The following is a 5,238-nucleotide window of genomic DNA, read 5'->3' on the forward strand; positions in this document are numbered from 1 at the left end:
AAGCCAACCCTTGACCTCTGGGCCCTATCCATCCCCCAGTCATCTTTTCCTTTCTTGCTTTCTTTGGGGATGACTAAGATGACAGGCTGGTTTTGAACTCATTCTGTAGCCTAGACAGGCCTTGACTATTTTAGCCTCCAGAGTACCTGGGGTTAGCAGACTGGGCCACCACATCAGTCGTTTAAATAATCTGCATAAAACACATACAGCCAGTGAAGGCTTCAGAAAGGAGGCCCTTCAGCAGGAGCCAGATTCATGTTCAATCAAACAAACAAACCTCCCCAAACTACCACCTTTATTTGCAGCAAAAGAATTGCAGAAGCTTCCCATGCCTCTTATGGGATAAGGCATTTGGGGGCCTGGGCTGTCCTTGGACATGGCAGTCCAGATTTCCTGAGTAGTCCTGGTAGATGACAGTTCATTCTGATGATGCATTCTGAGCAGAAACAGTGACATTGTCACGTTGACCTTTCTCGCCGAAAAGAGGCAGAGTTGTAACATCGGTCTCTTTGGGTGCCAGAAGCAGGAGAATGTGGAATGCACCCTGCATATAGCATTGCCACACCGGAGGGCAAGAGAAGAGCATTTAGAAGTTGGGGTCCACAGGAGAACACGGCTGCAGCCTCAATCCCAGGCACCTCTCCTGAGAACTGGATCTGAGCCTTGTGCGCCTCTTGCCACAGTTGGCATAACGGTGGTAAAATATCACCCACGGTGTTTTCTCCTGTGGAGGTGGTCAGAAGCCGAAGAGCCTGGGAAGATGGAGGAGGAGCCTACGATGAGCTGGACCTGCAGAGACCTGGAATGAAGCAGAGTTGTGCAATTATGTGGACTGTCAACGGAGGGTCAGAGAGACACTGAAAGTGCTTCCGGGGCAGGATGTGAGATGACCCCAGTGGGACCTCTTCCCTCTCATCTTCTGCCTCCCAGCTCTGATGCTTGCTGGGGGTAATGAATGACTTAGCTGAATGGGAATGTCAAAGAGAAGCAGAATAAAGTTGCTATATATACACGAGAAACCCCATTTCCCATCCTTTCACACAGCACCTCTGACACCAGGGTGTTTGTAGCAGATGCTGCAAAGATTTGGAGAGAGATGACTTTGTGCAGAGAACAGCTTACAGTAAGACTGAGATCCTCTGAGCATTCCAGCTTCCAGCAACCCTGCTGACCCTTGACTCCCGCCCCCCTGCTAGCCTCCTGCTAGGATGCTTAGGTTCTCCTGGGTGACCTAGTAGGGCTTCTTTTCTCGCCTCTAGGCTGCTGAGCCATGTAGCCTTTTCTTTATTCGCCTTTCTTTTTCATTATTTCTCAGGATAGCCTACTTTATTCAGATCTAAGTGGGCAATTGCTGCCAACACTGGCTCTCCCTAAGAAGGTCTCCAATGCCAGCATTTGAAGCTGCATTGTGTCTCTCTGATGTTCTGATCCTTCTCTGGGAAGAATGATCAGGCAGGTGCTCTATCCTGGCGTGGGGTAGAGTTTCATTATAGTCTCCAAGGCGAGCAAACACTTTTCCTAGCTGTCATCGGCTTTCTTTGCACTTATGTGATGGGGTGAGCGAGCAGCATGACAACATGCCCATTGTGTTCATTTTGTCCATGTCGTATTGATCTGGAGGCTGTAGATCAATCAGTTTTATAGCAAACCCACAGTCATTGTTAAGACAACCAAAGTAAACAGCAGCTGGTCCAGTAAACCAGCACCACCAGGGCCCCTTCCTACACTCAGCCATGTCCTTTTGTGGGAAGAGTTGCATCCCTGAGCTCCTTTACTGTGGAAGGGAAAGAGGGGGAGGGACAGCAACCACAGCCGCCACCACAACAAAAACAACAGCAATAACGACAACAACAACCCACCACCACAACCAGGGCTGGGCAGAGAAACCCCAGGTAAAATATGGCAGAAATAAAACAGCCACACAAAGCAGCAGAGCTGTCTACAATAGTAAAGCGAAACACAAGTCAGAGCTAATTACCACCGTAAGTTAGCTTTATTTTCTCCTCAGATCCCACATATTGCACGCTAGAGGTTTGACTAGAAAGAATTGACCTAGAGAATACTGAATATGCTTTTACCTGAAAAATCGTGTGCTTCGTCTTACGAATGCTTTTAGTTTAGGTAGAAGACAGGGTGAAGAGTGTGCTGGGACGGTCTTTGCCCTCTGCAGTACCCCCAGCTAGAGCTCGCCTGTGGGCTGAATGCCTGGCAGTGCAGGAAGGGCCTCAGGTAACTCTTGCATGGGGATTTGGGACCCTCCTAGTCCCCATGATGCCACCTCCTTTGTAGTAGTCTCCCCAGTATATGTAGGGATGGACCCTTTTGAAATCATTAGTGAACCACAGAGGGAAGCAGGAAGATTACAAGGTCAAAGTCTGTGGGCTGGGGCTGTGTGGAGACACATTCTCGAATTTCAAAGTACGAAAAGGGCTAGATCTACAATTCAGTGGTAGGACAGTTGCCTAGCACGAGCAAGGTCCTGTGTTTAATACCTAGTACTCTGGAGAAAGGAAGGAAGAAAGGAGGGAGGGAAGGAGGGAGGGAGGGAAAGAAGGAAGGAGAAAAGTTTCATTTTACGTCCTTTGGGATGCTGAAATAGGACAGTCCTAAAGGTGAGGTAGGTGTACAAAGTGTGCCCAGAAACACATTTCCATCTTTGGGGATGTGACAGCTGACACACAGATGAGGAGGATTGTAGACATAAGTGCTGGGAGGGCCTGCCACACACGGTCCCTCCGTCCCAGTGTAGCACATGGGCACAGAAGGGAACGAAGTCGTCCTCACAGCTCTGGCCGGGAAATAGTTCCAGGAAATAATGACAAATTAAAAAGAAATAAACAAAAAACAAAAAGCACATCTATTTATAAGGTATGCCACCATTAGTGAGGAAAGTGTGGAAAATAAGAAAGGGTCTGCATTTATACAGGACCTCATTTGCATAAGGACACACTGGGATGATGCACTCGACATTAATAAAAATGGTAATTCGCAGGGGGCAAGAACGGCTTATACCTGTGGGAAGGCCAACAGGTATAGACAAAGGTGAACACGAGACTTCTCAGCCTCTTTCTTGCTAGAGTTTTGATTTCTTTGACCCCTGTGATAGTGGCTGCTCAGATATGTAAATTATTTGAATGAAGGAGAAGTTACTAAGCCTATTCTCCTCCACTTACTTAACTCAATCTTTTTTTGTTCTTTAAGGCATAAGTTGCCACACCGACTTATCCATTAATAAACATAAATATGTGATGTGGGCTCAGGGCTCTGCCCAGGGCCTGCAGGTGAAGCGTGTACATACCTCTGCTGGTTCATGCTGACCACCTCTCTAGCTGCTGGCCACTGAGTGGCAGCAGCGGAAGGTTTCAGGAGCTCCAGCCCTCTGGTCTTATACTGACTAGTCCCCGTAAGGTGAGAGATCCTTGTCAGACAGCTCCTTAGACACAGTGGGTACCCAGTGACTACAGTTTAAATGAATGAATTCATGAGCTGCTTGCTAGAATGCATAGCCTAAGAACAGAGCAACTGAGTGGCCAGGAGGAGGCAGGGTGGTCTCCTGCTGATGAAAAGTGACTGTAAAGACCACGGCGCAGGAGGAGGGATTGTGAGGTTTGAAGTTTGTTTCTTTTTAAATTAGATCTGAACAGGACTGGGTTACCCTTATCAACCCTCTGATCAGGAGCTGGGTCCCTACACAAAACTCAGACGCTGGCTCAGAAATGATAGGACTCTGTAGAATCCTGGGCTTGGGGTGTCTAAGGAGAAACTGCGTGTGTGTGTGTGTGTGTGTGTGTGTGTGTGTGTGTGTGTGTGTGTGTCTGTCGACTTGGCAAACCCTCCTAGGTTCCCCACTTGCCTTGTGCCATTGAGGCCATTAGACAGCAAATACAAATGAGGTTCTGTCCACTTACACGGTGCAAGGCTGAGAAGCTGGCTTCCAGTCTAGGAGATAGCACTGTTGTTATTTGTCTTGAAGATTTACCTGCGGCACTCTGCCCAAACAGAGCCTTAACTTGATCAGTTTCAATCCTAAACGCCCGTTTCCCGTTTTTTTTTTTTTTTTTTTTTTTTTTTTTTTTTTTTTTTTTTTTTTCCAACACGGCACTTAAATCATTTGCAGAAAAGCAAACATTTCTTTAAGCGTCGCATCTTCCTTAAATATGAATTGTTTAAATACGGATGGGGTCAGGTTTCACTGCAATTTATGACAAGTCAGCCTCTGGCCCCACCTTCCAGTAGCACAGGTTAGACGTACAATGCTCCCAGCCTTGGCCATCAAAGCAGACCCACCGACACGGTATTTCTGCCCCGTAAGCTTTCATTTGTGTGCGCTTCACCGGTCGTGCTGATTCACCGAGGAAGGCCAGCCAGTGGGAAAAGGTCTCCCTTCAGCTTTAATTACTGTAGATCTGAAGATGAATGACTGTCCTTGGGGAGCGACCACAAAGGACCAGGGTCGCAGAGGGAAATGGCTTGAGCTGTCAGCTTCATCTGTGGGCCTGATAAGCCTCAGGGTGAGATGAAAAGCAAGCTGCTCAGCTGGGTCAGCAGCCGAGGGCCGCCTGCATCAGCATTAAGCAAATGAGACAGAGACAAATTAAAACCGTTTTCGGGATCAACAACTGTCCTTGGGCCTCTTACTCGTAACTGGCTTTCTGTTTTCCCAGGGCTACAGCAGGTACAGATCCGAGAGGTGAGGGGAAAAGAGATCGGACTGCCAGAAAGGGCCCTGTAATGGGCAGGTGGCCCTGGAAGCTGCCTGCCTGCTCCCATGTGCTGCAGGAGAGTGGAGGGAGACACAAGCACATTTGAAACAATAAAAAGAGAACTGATTCAAACAAATACAAACGAGGAAGCAAAGCTCCACAATGGGCAGAAAACAAAGCCGAGGCAAGAGTCATGTGATAGAAATAAACCAAACAGCACAAGGAGCAGGCAAGGGTTCAGTACGAAAACATGCGGGCATCAGAGCGGATGTAGAACTGGCAAAAGCAGAGACATGTAGAAGACACTACAAATAGAAAGCCTGAGGGGAAGCGATTGCTAAGTACTGAATATAAGACGGAATAAATACGCAATGGAGAAAACTAAAATCTTCTGAAATTTTCATGTGTGTCTCTCTTCAAAACACCTGCCAGGAGCAGTTCCATGTGCCACATGGCTTGACTGACTTGCCCTCCCAGAGGGAAGCAAGGCTGAGGAGACTGAAGCTGCAGGAGACAGCCAGAATATGCTGATGTG

The 5,238-nt window shown here is 47.8% G+C and overlaps 1 long non-coding RNA gene across 1 annotated transcript; it reads right to left on the reverse strand.

Moving 5' to 3' along the window:
- Positions 1 to 278: 278 nt before the first annotated feature.
- LOC119806201 lies at positions 279 to 2,305 on the reverse strand. Its single transcript, XR_005284178.1, has 2 exons — positions 2,079 to 2,305; positions 279 to 799 (listed from the first exon to the last, which is right to left on the reverse strand). It is a non-coding gene; the product is annotated as an uncharacterized LOC119806201 (long non-coding RNA).
- Between the last annotated feature and the right edge of the window lie 2,933 nt (positions 2,306 to 5,238).

This window comes from Arvicola amphibius, chromosome 2 (assembly GCF_903992535.2).
Source record: "Arvicola amphibius chromosome 2, mArvAmp1.2, whole genome shotgun sequence".
In the NCBI taxonomy this organism is placed as follows: Eukaryota; Metazoa; Chordata; class Mammalia; order Rodentia; family Cricetidae; genus Arvicola; species Arvicola amphibius.